This window comes from Saccopteryx leptura, chromosome 2 (genome assembly GCF_036850995.1).
Source record: "Saccopteryx leptura isolate mSacLep1 chromosome 2, mSacLep1_pri_phased_curated, whole genome shotgun sequence".
Classification (NCBI taxonomy): Eukaryota; Metazoa; Chordata; class Mammalia; order Chiroptera; family Emballonuridae; genus Saccopteryx; species Saccopteryx leptura.
The window spans coordinates 251,738,896-251,754,443 of NC_089504.1; the positions used below are offsets into that span (position 1 = coordinate 251,738,896).

At 45.0% G+C, this 15,548-nt stretch overlaps 1 non-coding gene across 1 annotated transcript; it reads right to left on the minus strand.

Moving 5' to 3' along the window:
- Nucleotides 1-1,864: 1,864 nt before the first annotated feature.
- LOC136396411 (U6 spliceosomal RNA) lies at nt 1,865-1,971 on the minus strand. The gene has a single exon (XR_010749699.1). It is a non-coding gene; the product is annotated as a U6 spliceosomal RNA (small nuclear RNA).
- Between the last annotated feature and the right edge of the window lie 13,577 nt (nt 1,972-15,548).

The window sequence follows — 15,548 nt, forward strand, 5'->3', positions numbered from 1 at the left end:
GAGGGCTCATCTGGTTTGAGCAAAAAGCCCACCAGCTTGAGCCCAAGCTTACTGGCTCAAGCAAGGGGTTACTCGGTCTGCTGAAGGCCCGTAGTCAAGGCACGTATGAGAAAGCAATCAATGAACACTTAAGGTGTTGCAATGTGCAACAAAAAACTAATGATTGATGCTTCTCATCTCTCCATTCCTGTCTGTCTGTCCCTGTCTATCCCTCTCTCTGATTCTCTCTCTGTAAAAAAAAAAAAAAAAGAAGAAAATAGGCTCACCGAGAAAAGAGGATGGGATCGGGAGGACTCTTCAATGCTGATGGCAACATCAGAGAGAGAGAGAGAGCTCCCGGTCTTTGCTTTATTATATACCATTGACAATTAAAGCCTTTAAGCCAGTATACAAATAAGGAAGTCTCTAATACAAAGCCACTCATCTGAGGCACAAATTGGATTCCTCATAAGAGTGTACCACTCCACATCATGCAACAGTCAAGGGTGTGGAGAAAAGCTTAGTGTTGAAAAGATCTTAGTATTAAAAAATCTTAGTATTAAAAGAGTAGGAAAGGCTTAGTCCCAAACCAAGCCTTAGGCTACAACGACCCTGCCAGCCCACGGCCCGTCTCCCACATATGCCCCCTTTTTATATATATATATATTTTTTAAATTTTATTTATTTATTTATTTTTTAGCAGAGAGTCAGAGAGAGGGATAGACAGGGACAGACAGACAGGAACGGAGAGATGAGAAGCATCAATCATTAGTTTTTCATTGCGCGTGTGACACCTTAGTTGTTCATTGATTGCTTTCTCATATGTGCCTTGACTGCGGTCCTTCAGCGGACCAAGTAACCCCTTGCTTGAGCCAGCGACCTTGGGTCCAAGCTGGTGAGCTTTGCTCAAACCAGATGAGCCCGCACTCAAGCTGTCGACCTTGGAGTCTCTAACCTGAGTCCTCCACATCCCAGTCCGATGCTCTACCCACTGCGCCACCGCCTGGTCAGGCCCTTTTTATATTTTTTAAATTTAGCTCATGTGCTGAGATTTGCACTGGTCTGATTTCCCAGGTTCTAATACAGAGGCAGATAGGAAAAATACAGAATAAAGAGAAAATTAGCATAGCCAATGTTAACAGATACCAAAACAAGTGTCTTAATACATTACAGGGATTAAAGCCTTTAAGTAAATTCTTAGCCAATATAACAGGATTTGTAATAGAGTCTTTGCTGTTTTGAATGTCCTTAACATGTTCACCAAGTCCATGCTGACATATCATTCTGCATTCCCTGCAAATGCAACCCAACCCTAGTTCAGTTCATTAAGAGCTGTTACAAGAAGTAGGAGTCCAGGAAACACATCCAGGAAAAGTTCAGGAGACCAGAAAAAGTCCAGGAGTCCAGCAACACATCCAGATAAAGTCCACATAGCACTGGAATTGTCACATTTCTACACTTTGCAGCTAGAGTTCAAGTCCCAATGACTGCTGCTTATAGCTGGTAATGATTAACGTAGACTGGAAAAGCTATCTGCAGGCATGTGTGGAGATGGAGTCCCTGTTCTTTTCAGCCTGGAGAGATGAGACCAGGGGGCCCTTTCCAAGAGTTTTGCAGCCGCGGAGGTGGTGAGGAGAACCTTGGGATACACTATGCTGGGTGGCTTTGTCTGCCTCTTGGTCATTATAGACCTTAAAAGCCATGTTCAGAAGATCTCGCTGAGGAGTTTGAGGGTCCTCATCCACCTATATAAACTTTTTCTGTATATCTGGAGCTAAAAAAGACAAAACAGCATTATTAGCTGGATCAAATAAAAGAGGGTAGAAGTTTGCAGGAGAAAGAGGTTTGGCATCTCCTGTACATCAGCATACAAAAGAAATTAAAAAAAAAAGTGGAACGCTTCATGAATTTGTGTGTCATCCTTGTGCAGGGGCCATGCTAATCTTCTCTGTATCATTCCAATTTTAGTATATGTGCTGCCGAAGTGAGCACCAAAAGAAATTTTTTAAAGTAAAAAGCATAATAAAGTAGATTTGCAGGAGTTCCAGGATATCTCTCCCCCCTTTTTAGATATTATTTACAATTGACCTTAAGCATTTGTTGAGCACACTTTATAATATTTTGACTTCAAAGATTGTAAGAAAGCCTGACCAGGCAGTGGCGCAGTACAGCATTGGACTGGGATGTGGAGGACCCAGGTTAGAGACCCCAAGGTTGCCAGCTTGAGTGCATGATCGTCTGGTTTGAGCAAAAGCTCACCAGCTTGAATACAGGTTGCTGGCTCGAGCAAGGGGTTACTCGGTCTGCTGTAGCCCCCCAGTCAAGGCACAAATGAGAAATCAATCAATGAACAACTAAGGTGCCACAACGAAGAATTGATGTTTCTCATCTCTCTCCCTTCCTGTCTGTCTGTCCCTATCTGTCCTTCTCTCTGACTCTCTCTGTCTCTGCCACAAAAAAGATTGTAAGAAATACTAGTCTTTATGTTAACTTCTAACAAAATATAATAAATGCATTTTCAATCAATATTCCCATACTTATTAAAACATTTTCTTAACATTAATTAACAGGCAATTTAAAGAGTATATATTAAAGTTGGAAAATTCCAGTGTGACTTTCATTATTTTCCAATAGAAAAAAATTTTTTTTTACATTTTCATTATGCAAATCTATGCTGCTTCAAGCCTTTCAGCTTGCAGCTTGGAGCAGCCAGGCTAAATTAGCAAGTCTTTAGGATGCACACGCCATTTTATTTAAATTTAAATGAGCGTGCTTTACTTATTCCAATTAAAATTATATATTTATAGGGATGAAATCATTTTATTTTTTCAATATTAGAGCAGGCATTTCCAATTTTTGCATGCAAGAACTTAATTCAGGCCTTAAAAACAGACACGTTTAGACATTAAACAAAGACTTCAAATACAATCACACAAATCAAGAGTGAAACTCGGGATTTTAGAGATTAGAACATGGGCTGCTTGATCTTAGTAGGGCTATTTTAATAGGAATGTAATAAGAATAGATACCAATCAGAAATCTCTCTTGAAAAATCTCAAGACGGCTGTATGAGATTTTTGTTTAGCAACATCCAAACAGGCGCCCCCTTCACCCTCTTTCCAGGCATCGAACAGGAAAGAAATAAAATAATCTAAAACATTAAAGAAAATTAGATAATAATACAACTTTAAAAAGCATCCCAGTCTTCTAATCATTTTCAACAGAGAAAGGAATGAGAGCATAGTAAAATAAGCCTTATACCAGTGGTCCCCAACCTTTTTTGGGCCATGGACGGGTTTAATGTCAGAAAATATTTTCATGGACCGGCCTTTAGGGTGGGATGGATAAATGTATCATGTGACTGAGACAAGCATCAAGGGTGAGTCTTAGATGGATGTAACAGAGGGAATCTGGTCATTTTTTAAAAATAAAATATTGGCCTGACCTGTGGTGGTGCAGGGGATAAAGCGTCAACGTGGAACACTGAGGTCGCCGGTTCGAAACCTTGGGCTTGCCCGGTCAAGGCACATATGGGAGTTGATGCTTCCTGCTCCTCCTCCTTCTCTCTCTCTCTCCCCTCTCTCTAAAAATCAATAAGTCTGACCAGGCGGTAGCGCAGTGGATAGAGCGTCGGACTGGGATGCGGAAGACCCAGGTTCGAGACCCCGAGGTCACCAGCTTAAGCACGGGCTCATCTGGTTTGAGCAAAAAAAGAGCCCACCAGCTTGAACCCAAGGTCGCTGGCTCCAGCAAGGGGTTACTCGGTCTGCTGAAGGCCCGCAGTCAAGGCTCTTATGAGAAAGCAATCAATGAACAACTAAGGTGTTGCAACGTGCAATGAAAAACTAATGATTGATGCTTCTCATCTCTCTCCATTCCTGTCTGTCCCTCTCTCTGACTCACTCTCTGTCTCTGTAAAAATAAATAAATAAATAAATAAAATTAAAAATCAATAAATAAAATATAAAAAAACAAAACATTGTTTAGACTTAAATATAAATAAAACAAAAATAATGTAAGTTATTCTTTCTCTGTGGACGGGTACCAAATGGCCCACGGACCGGTACCAGTCCGCGGCCCAGGGGTTGGGGACCACTGCCTTATACAATTGCTCTTGTGAAGTGAGTCTCTCATTCAGAATCATGGTATCTCACCAATCGTTCAGGAATCCACCAATGAGCTTCAGCAGACCAAGGAAAAACACACACATATCCTCAGCCCCATAAGAGAACAGGGTCTGGCCCTTGCCAGATTCCTGTGAGCGGGTCCCTCCATCGCACTTCAGGGAAGGCTTTCCTTGTAGTATTCCAGAGTCTCTCAGCTGCTGAATGACCCTGTATCAGTATTCAAAAACTTTTAAAGTAAAAAGAGCATGACAAGATTTGCAGGAGTTCGAGGGTATAATTCCCCTTTTTAAAAAATTTTTATTTATTCATTTTAGAGAGGAGAGAGAAAGGGAGAGAGAGAGACAGAGAGAGAAGGGGGGAGGAGCTGGAAGCATCAACTCCCATATGTGCCTTGACCAGGCAAGCCCAGGGTTTCGAACCAGCGACCTCAGCATTTCCAGGTCGATGCTTTATCCACTGTGCCACCACAGGTCAGGCCTAATTCCCCTTTTTTTACTTTTTCTAACTGATTTTTTTTTTTTTACAGAGACAGAGAGAGTCAGAGAGAGAGATAGACAGACAGGAACAGAGAGATGAGAAGCATCAATCATTAGTTTCTCGTTGCGCATTGTGACACCTTAGTTGTTCATTGATTGCTTTTTCATATGTGCCTTGACCGTGGGCCTTCAGCAGACCGAGTAACCCCTTGCTCGAGCCAGCGACCTTGGGCTCAAGCTGGTGAGCTTTTGCTCAAACCAGATGAGCCTGCACTCAAGCTGGTAACCTTGGGGTCTCGAACCTGGGTCTTCTGCATCCCAGTCCGACGTTCTTATCCACTGCACCACCACCTGGTCAGGCTCTGATTTTTTTTTTTTCATTTTTCTGAAGCTGGAAACAGGGAGAGACAGTCAGACAGACTCCAGCATGCGCCCGACCGGGATCCACCCGGCACGCCCACCATGGGGGGACGCTCTGCCCACCAGGGGGCGATGCTCTGCCCATCCTGGGAGTCGCCATGTTGCGACCAGAGCCACTCTAGCGCCTGAGGCAGAGGCCACAGAGCCATCCCCAGCGCCCGGGGCCATCTTTGCTCCAATGGAGCCTTGGCTGCGGGAGGGGAAGAGAGAGACAGAGAGGAAAGCGCGGCGGAGGGGTGGAGAAGCAAATGGACGCTTCTCCTGTGTGCCCTGGCCGGGAATCGAACCCGGGTCCTCTGCACGCTAGGCCGACACTCTACCGCTGAGTCTAACTGATTTTTAAGCATTTGATGTGCATGTTCTACTATGCCTTGACCCTGGGGTTGTAAGGAATTCCCATCTTTAGGTCAAGTCCAAATGTCTGACAAAATGTACTAAATGCTTTTTCTACATATGCAGGAGCATTGTCAGTTTTAATCAGTTTAGGAAGTCCAATAATAGAAAATGCATACAGACAATGAGCTATAACATGCTTAGCAGCCTCTCCTGTTCTGGCAGAGGCTACTATAAATCCAGAATAAGTATCCACTGTAACGTGGACATAGGACTGTTTGCCAAATGAAGGTATATGAGTAACATCCATTTGCCAAAGTTGTCCTGGTAGGAGTCCTCGAGGGTTAACTCCAAATGAAGGGACAGATTGTAGTATAGGACGCCTTGGATAGGATTTAACAATCTGCCGTGCTGCTTCCTGAGAAAGTTGAAACTGTTTACGCAGGGCTGCAGCGTTCTGGTGATGAATAGTATGAGACTGTATTGCTCATGTTCTGTCATGGTTTCTCCAATAATTTTCTTTTGGGTAGCTTGATCAACAAGGGTATTCCCTTGTGCTAAAGCTCCAGGGAGCATGGAGTGAGCTTGAATAGGTCCTATAAAACATGGAGCTCTATGTTAACATACAAGTCTTTGAAGAAAAAGAAATTGCTGAAATAGTTCCTCATCAGCAGTTGTCCCTTAGACAGCAGTCTCTATAGTGGAAACAACCATAAGTAAATATTTGCTGTCTGTATATAGATTAAAGCAGGAACATGGCAAATGCTGAAAAGCCATGATAATGGCATGTAATTCTATTCTTTGAGCTGATTTTAAGGCTACTGTTTCAGTATAAACTTGCCCATCAATTCTTAAGCCTGCTATTCCTGAGCTGGACCCATCAGTAAAGACTATAGGTGCTTCAGGAATAGGCTCATTAACAATTGTCTTAGGAAAGACAAATGTAGTAATTAATAAAAATTGAACTATTTTATCAGCTGGGTACAGAGAATCAATTTGACCTGTAAAATTTGCAAAAGCAACTTGCCATTTTGTGGAAGTTTCCCAGAGCCATTGTTGTTGATCCTTTGAAAAAGGGACAACAATTTGAGGCTCAAAACCTATAAACTGTAAAAGTTGCCTATGCCGGCCCTGGCTGGTTGGCTCAGTGGTAGAGCGTCGGCCTGGTGTGCGGGTTCAATTCCTGGCCAGGGCACACAGGAGAAGCGCCCATCTGCTTCTCCACCCTTCCCCCTCTCCTTCCTCTCTGTCTCTCTCTTCCCCTCCCGCAGCCAAGGCTCCATTGGAGCAAAATTGGCCTGGGCGCTGGGGATGGCTCTATGGCCTCTGCCTCAGGCGCTAGAGTGGCTCTGGTCGCAACAGAGCGACGCCCCGGATGGGCAGAGCATCGCCCCCTGGTGGGCGTGCCGGGTGGATCCTGGTTGGGTGCATGTGGAAGTCTGACTGCCTCCCCCTTTCCAGCTTCAGAAAGATACAAAAAAAAAAAGTTGCCTATGCCCCTTGATAATCAAGGAGGCGACAAGATCAAAATACGGAGATAAAATTTTCTTAGGAGTAACAGCTAAATGAATCCATTCAATAGGACCTGAAGCTTGCCACAACAATCCTGTTGGAGTACAGTATAACACGAGGGACAAATTAGTAAGGCAATTGATTCTGCAGGTTTATGCATTTTAGTTGTGCTTGTTGCAAGGCTTTTTCTATAAGCTTTAAAGCTTGCTGTCCCACAGCTGTACGTAGCCGAGGAGAATCTGGTTCAGCCGAGCCTCTAAGAATATAAAAAAAGTGACTTCAGTTCCCCGGTAGTTAATTTCAAGGAAGGTCTAAGCCAATTAATATCTCCTAATAATTTCTGGAAATCATTTAAAGTTTACAAATGATCTGTCCTGATTTCTAATTTTTGTGGATGAATTTGTTGTCCCTCAATAATTTGTCCTAAATAAGAGAAAGGTAAAGATTGCTGTATCTTTTCAGGAACTATATAAAGTCCTGATTCTTTCAAAGAATATTCTAGTTGTCGCAAAATGGTCAGCACAGTGTCTTTATCTGGATGAGCAATAAGAATATCATCCATATAATGAATTATGTATGCCTTAGGGTGCTGCCTTCGTACTGGAGAGATAGCTTGAGCAACATATTTTTGGCACAAGGTAGGACTGTTAGCCTTAGCCAAACCTTGAGGCAAAACTCTCCACTGGTATCGCTCCATTGGAGCCTGGAAATTAAGTGAAGGAACACTGATTGCAAAACGCTCGCAATCATGAGGGCTTAAAGGAATAGAAAAAAGCAATCCTTCAAGTCAATAATTACAAGGTGAAAATTCCATGAAATGGCAGCAGAAGGGAGTCCCAGCTGGAGAGGACCCATAATTTCCATAGTCTTATTTACTGCTCTCAAATCTTGTAATAGCCTACAGTTTCCTGATTTTTTTTTCTTTTTTTCTTTTTTTCTTTTTTTTTTTTTTACATTGGCAGAGATAGACAGGGACAGACAGACAGGAACAGAGAGAGATGAGAAGCATCAATCATTAGTTTCTCGTTGCGCGTTGCGACTTCTTAGTTGTTCATTGATTGCTTTCTCATATGTGCCTTGACCGTGGGCCTTCAGCAGACCAAGTAACCCCTTGCTGGAGCCAGCAACCTTGGGTCCAAGCCGATGAGCTTTTTGCTCAAACCAGATGAGCCCGCGCTCAAGCTGGCGACCTTGGGGTCTCGAACCTGGATCCTTCCGCATCCCAGTCAGACATTCTATCTACTGCGTCACCGCCTGGTCAGGCTCCTGATTTCTTTTTAATAACAAATATAGGTGTATTCCATGGGCTATTAGAAGGTTCAACGTGCCCAAGCTGTAACTGCTCTTGTACGAATTGAGCAGCTGCCTTCAGTTTCTCCTGAGAAAGGGGCCATTGGTCTACCCATACAGGATTATCTGATTTCCAAGTAACTGGGTTTGCACAGTGCATTATTGGGGTAGCAGAAGCTACCAAGGCCCCTTTGCTAAATTTTGATATGCTAATCCACGCCTTTTGGTATTGAGTGCCACTTCTAGGGGGGTGAGAATCCCTCGCTGTTCCTTCCCTAGTCCCTTAGTGGGCAAAAATCCCTGATCAAGCATTTGAGTACTGACTAAACTATTAGGACTGACAAGCAGTGCTCCCATATTTTTCAATTTTTCAAAACATCTCTACCCCACAAATTAACTGGCAATCAAGGGAGCACACATAAAGCTGAAAAAGTTCAGAATGACCTTCTTTATCTTCCCATTGTAAAAAACTAGAACTTTGTTGAGGGGATTTACTCTGCCCTATACCTTGTAATTCATGGCTGCTGCATGAGTGGGCCAGGAAGGAGGCCAATGTAGCTTAGCAATAACAGATACATCAGCTCCAGTATCTAAAAGTCCTTTAAATTTACGCCCTTGTATTGTTAGTTCCATTTCAGGGTGTTCCTGGCCTATTTTTTGAATCCAATAGGCAGCATCAGTGGAGCCAAATCCTCGATTCTCTCGGGGTCCCTTTTGCAGGATTTGGCCTTGTCTTAAAAGAGGTAAAAGGAGTAATTGAGCAATTTTCATGTCAGGGGAGATAGTGACTATATTCCTCAGAGTGTGAGTCATTACTTTAATTTCCCCTGTATATTACGAATCTATTACTCCAGGGAGAACAAAAAATTCTCTCATAGTTAAACTACTGCCTCATAAGAGTCCTACTGTATTACTGGGAAGTGGCCCAAAAATTCCAGTGGGTATAGCTTGAGGTCCTATCTCTGGAGTTAATATGAATTGGGAAATGGGACTGAGGTCCAGTCCTGCACTGCCTGTTGTTGCCCAGGATAGTTGGGCAATGTTTGGCCTGCTGGAATCTGAATTTGTTGAGGAAACACCGACATTGCCCCTATTGTTTGATGGGGCTGGGGAGGGCCCCATTGTCTGTTTCCCTGAATCACCTGCCCTTTGGTAGTATATTTAGACTTACACTCATTCGCCCAATGTTTCCCTCTCCTACAACATGGGCAGAGATCTGGAGCCTTTTTTTTTTTTTTTTTTTTTTTGTATTTTTCTTAAGCTAGGAATGGGGAGAGACAGTCAGACAGACTCCCGCATGCTCCCGACCGGGATCCACCTGGCATGCCCATCAGGGGGCGACGCTCTGCCCACCAGGGGGTGATGCTCTGCCCCTCCGGGGCATCGCTCTGTCACAACCAGAGCCACTCTAGCGCCTGGGGCAGAGGCCAAGGAGCCATCCCCAGCGCCCAGGCCATCTTTGCTCCAATGGAGCCTCGGCTGTGGGAGGGGAAGAGAGAGACAGAGAGGAAGGAGAGGGGGAGGGGTGGAGAAGCAGATGGGCGCTTCTCCTATGTGCCCTGGCCGGGAATCGAACCCGGGACCTCTGCATGCCAGGCCGATGCTCTACCACTGAGCCAACCGGCCAGGGCCAAAAAGGTCCCTTATTTTTTATCATAGCTGTCCCATAATTTATTACTCCCGACTATACTCTCCCCCAAAACTCACTGTGCACACTTGAGGAGTTCTGTCACCTGCCTTTAGTTTAGTTTCTCGTACCCAGGCCCCACGTTGGGCACCATTTGTTGTGGACCAGCACAGCCAGTAATTCTGGGTCCTGAGGGAGAACAGTGCAGAATTAAGAAAATAGACTCACTGAGAAAAGAGGATGGGATCGGGAGGCTTCTTCAATGCTGATGACAATATCAGAGAGAGAGAGAGCCCCCAGTCTTTGCTTTATTATATAGCATAGACAATTAAAGCCTTTAAGCCAGTATACAAATAGGGAAGTCTCTGATACAAAGCCACTCATCTGAGGCACAAATTGGATTCCTCATAAGAGTGCACCACCCTGCATCATGCAACAGTCAAGGGTGTGGAGAAAAGCTTAGTGTTGAAAAGATCTTAGTATTAAAAGAGTGGGAAAAGCTCAGCCCCAAACCAAGCCTTAGGCTACAACGACCCCGCCAGCCCACAGCCCGTCTCCCACAGATCCCAGACACCATCCAGATCAGGTACCCAGGAGAACAGAGAAGAGATGGCAGAGTCGGACATCAGACCTTAGTGACTGACTGCAAATGTCAGTACCTAAATCTACAGCCTACACAGACACCCAGGACAGGAAGCCACACCGAAGAATTCCCAGGACACTAGACACACATATTCTAATAGCATAACAGACTGCAAAGCAAAGACCCTGCAGAAAGAACCCACTTCTGCAGCCAAGACAGCACACCCAAAATTTTGGAACTCGAGGCAGGTAGGACCTCCAGATGCCTAATGTGAGAGTTGAACCACAACCTAATACTACATGCACTCTTATTTTAACGCTGAATAGCAAGCAAAGGAACAAATACAGAAACCCATGACCCTACCTCAAAATGCCCACCTTTGGAATCACTTTGTAAGGCCAAGGTGAAGACACAACATAAAAGTGTGACGTGCAAAGCCTCTCGATCCCAATCAACCCTGCATGGCCGCATATGAACGTCTAGGGAAGAAAATAAAACTTGTCTTGCCTTTGTTAGAAGATGATCTCACAGGTACAGAAGGGCAAGGAGGCAGCACTGTCACAGCTGTCCATGTCACAAAGGCAAGTCCTCTGATCTCTGCAAGCGGACAGCAAGCAATGCTTTTCATCAGTACCTGGACAAGTCTAACAGCAGAGCTAAGGCTCACACTGGGATTGGGACCTCTAACTTGGATAGTTTTTTCAGTCCATGCCAGACTACAAAGACAGTTGCAAGGGACCTCCAACGATAGAAATACCAGAAACTGTATTTCTCAGTTTCACACAATACGGTCTGGAAAATGGAAGTAGAACGCAATGATACACTCTAAGTAACGTTCTAGTGAAGACTGCCTGCCACACGCCCACAGCGCAGACTGCAGCCTGCCAAGGGACGTGCTGAATGACAGTAACATGTAATAATTATAGATGTCCACAGGAGGGCGGCAGTGAGTCAAAACCAGAGCACACTAGCCGGGAAGCGAAGTCAAGAAGTAAATCAAGAGTCCACAAACTTTCAGGAAGACAGGTTTCACTCTATTTCTCACCACCTTAGTGAATTGAGGAATCGGGAACCACATGGAAAAAAGAAGGCTCTATGAACAGGACTCCCCAAACGCACCGCATAAGGAAGCCCTGCTGCCACGCATCACAACACTTTAAAGAAAGGCTAACACATAACAGCAACAGGGAGGACCCATCACCTTTTTCCTCCCATGTCCCTACTGTCTCCATTGTCAACTCACACCACATCACTCTTCCTTCTTCCGACCTCCTCTCTGGGGCATCCCAACCACAGCCACTAGACAGCAGTCATCAATGATACAAAAGAACAATAAGACGAGACTAAAACCAATACAACTGAGTAAAGACACCAAAGCCAATGCATCCCTCTCACGAGGCAGGCTTCCGTGCGATTCCCACACATGTCCACGGGAGGGCAGCGCGGAGCCGCACTTCGAAGTGATTCTCAAGGAAACCTACTCCTCCGGAAAATAAAACTGCCAACACGCACCTCAGAGAAGAACATCATCTTAGTTCCCACTACACATAATATGAGCATCAGGAATATATTAACATGGGAATTCTCCACAATGAGCAGTCAGAGAACGCACATGGAAATAACGCCACAGACTGCGAGCCGAGTCTGGACTGAAGCAGCGTGAAAGGAATGAAAGTGAAAGCGTCTCACCCCCACACGTCCGAGATACCGTGCCCTCCTCACTAAAACACTTCCAACAAGCAGCTAGCATTTCCAGGAGACACCCCCTTCCGAAGACCCAGGAACTCTCCTTCTGTTCCAAACACGGGAGCAGGAGGAAAACATGCCGGTAGACTTCCATCAGTGAGCATTAGCTTCATAACAGTCCAAGTCTTACCTGTCTGGATGCACTGTCCAAGGAATCACATCATTCTACCGGCACAAGTCGGGCCCACCCACCTACAGCAGTCTTACTTCTCCAGACAATCCCACGACAAAGACACTCACCATGGAAAAGGAACGAGACTCGGCAGTGTTGCGTTGACTACAGCAGAAGACTTTCTGAGGCTCCATCCGCAGGATCCCTTTGCAGGGGAATCCAACCCCTTCTGAGGCCTCAGCCTGGAATGCCTTCCTTTTCGGGAGTGGCTCTTCCTATGCAAACGCAGCAGCTCCTACCTTGGGGATAAGAGATTGGATGAGGATCTAGGCCGGCTCTTTACTAACTCGGCACTCTATTCCAAACACAGCTGTCCGGGTATGTGCAGTCACACTGACCAAATTCTCATTCAGAGAGAACTCCAGAACGAGAAAACGACGGGAATACCCTGCCTCAGCCTCCCTGGCCACAGTTCCACCCACTCACTCTCACCCCTCACCCCTCCTCCTCCAGGGGAAACCCTCCCATCTGCCTCCAAGCCTAATACCTCTCCAGTAACACCTAACACCGTAGCCCTATCCCAGAAGCCACCCGCCCTAGACCTACCCTTTGACCACCACCCTGGAAGACACTCCTCGACCCTATGCATCCCCTGACACAAACCGAAAAGTGGTATCAGACTGCAGAGGCCTGATGACGGGAGGCAGACGCCACACCGGGGGCACGGACTGCCGTCTGAGGTGGGACCCTGGATGTATTCTAATAGATAACACGGCAGCCAAGGGCCCTGTCTCAAACTGCAGCTAGAGCTGGACTTGAGATGCCCGATGCCAGACACCAGGCCCCGGACCCCAAGCCCTCATGCCCGATGTCTCACACGGGGCGGGGGACTCGGAGCACTGATGATATCTTCGCTGAAACTTCTTTACTTAAGCAGGAAGAAGACAGTTAACAGTAAATGATTCACATAACAATGACAATGAAGATTGAGATGTCTTACTTCCTCACACTCCAGAGGTGACTCTTAAAATACATGATAGTAGATGCAAAACACAACAGACAGGTTTCGGTAAAAGGCATTACTTTTGCTGAGAGAAAGTTCTTCCCTCAGGCAAAACTACCCAGCATGAGCTGTCTGGGTTAAAACATCAGATTTACAGCTCCCTGGATCCACCTTACTTCCCCAAGCTTGTCAGTTTCAGTTACTATCCACATCCTAATTTATTAAACAGAACTATTTTTTTTCTTTTCCATCCACAATACAAATATAAATTTCTCTGAAAATCAGTAATCTGTAAGAACCACAGACAAAGCGACATCCACACCATAGCTTGAATGGGATAAGAGCACATCAAATGTCACACTGCACCATATTCCTACAGGAAAACACCCGAAGCTGGGCTATTTTACAAAACTTTCCATTCAATCAACAGTCTGTAAATTCAGACTTCAACAATATCTATAACAGAGGGAAGAGCTTATTTTCACCACAGGGAACCAGATAAAATATTTAAAATGTCTTCAAAACATTCAAACCAACAGACAAAAGCCAGGTGCGTGAGAAGGGAAGAAAGATTTAAGTAGCCCTTTCCTCTCTCCCTTTCTTTCTCCTTAATGGGTGATTTACAAATGCTTATTGTAAGGTATTTTTCCCTGCCGAGAAGGAAGGAAGAGGGCTTGGAGCCCCAAAGTGTGGAATAAGTAAACAGCTTTATTGAGTACAGAGCGCACATCCCGCCCGGCAAGGTTCCCTGGCCCCAAGGAAAGAAAGATAGAAGAAAAGATGGAGGTCAAGGAAGTTGCACGGATTAAACCGCGTGGGAGATATTTAAAGGGTCCCTCTAGGGAAGTGGAGCTACTATGATGTGGTAAAATTTCACTGGCTGGCAGACTATCGCTTCTTTCCAAATGGTTCCTGGGAAGCTTCCTTTGGTGGGCTTGATTGTGGGCGGTTCTAGCCAAAGTGGGCGGGTCTGAGTTTCCCACATGACCATCCCTCATTATCCACCGACCTTACACTTATCCTCTGACATCATGTAAGCCCCCCCATCCTGAAGTCGTGTGATTGATGTATGTACCTCTAGACAAAGGAATAGGAGGTAGACACTAAAAGATTTGGGGATGTCTTTTGATATGTAAAACAACATTTTTTCGCTATTGTGTTACCTTGTAAGTTTTAATATGTAGGAATTGTAAGGTCAGTGGATAGAGGGATGGTCACGTAGGAACTCAGACCCGCCCACTTTGGCTAGGACCTCCCACAATCAAGCCCGCCAAAGGAAGCTTCCCAGGAACCATTTGGAAAGAAGCGATCGTGTACCAGCCAGTGAAATTTCACCATGTCATAGTAGCTCCACTTCCCTAGAGGGACCCTTTAAATATCTCCCACGCGGTTTAATCCATGCAACTTCCCTGATCTCCATCTTTTCTTCCATCTTTCTTTCCTCGGGGCCAGGGAACCTTGCCGGGTGGGATGCGCGCTCTGTACTCAATAAAGCCTTTTGCTATTCCACACTTTGCGGCTCCGGCCCTGTTCCTTCCTTCTCGGTGGGGAAAAATACCTTACAGGAATGTTTTTTCATAAATCCTATAGACAAATGTTATAAGCTTGTTAATGATTGGGTCATGCCCCCCCCCTCTTTTCCCCCAACCTATATGTGATCAAGGGTATATAACCATCCTCAGAGCTATATTCAACACTGCACGATTTGGGTCAGCTATACCCCATGTTTGTCATATGCAGCCGGCTTAATCAATAAAACTCCTCAAACCCGCAGAAGTAAGGTATGGTACTTTACAACAATGGGAACTAAGGAATGGAAGGAATATGAAGAATGAGAAAGAAAAGCAACCACAGATATTTCCTTATAGCTCCAAAGATGAGAAGCAATCCTACCATGACACACTGAATGAACGCCCCATAGGAAAACCATTGTGATCCCTCATGACAATATCCACCTATGCAAATTCCTTACAGACTGTACCAGGAACCCATAAGGAAAACATTGGTAGCCACCTGAAACATGTATCCTTAAAACCAATCAATACACAATGCAGGGAAAAATAAATATACTGCAATATGCAACCATGCCATAAGCTCATGAGGCGACATACTAGACCTCCAGGCAGGACATATCCGTAGGAAGAACACAGAGCACTGTCAGCAGCTAGCTGGAGTTTCCAAAAAGTTCTGAAACCCCGCACACCTGATGACATCAAGCATAATTATGTACTCACAAGCACGTCAATACACATCATTCATCATCTCATGGCCAACAGCAGAAAATCTCAGAAAGAACCCACCTTACTAACAAAATGACACACAAGCAAGATAACAATTCTT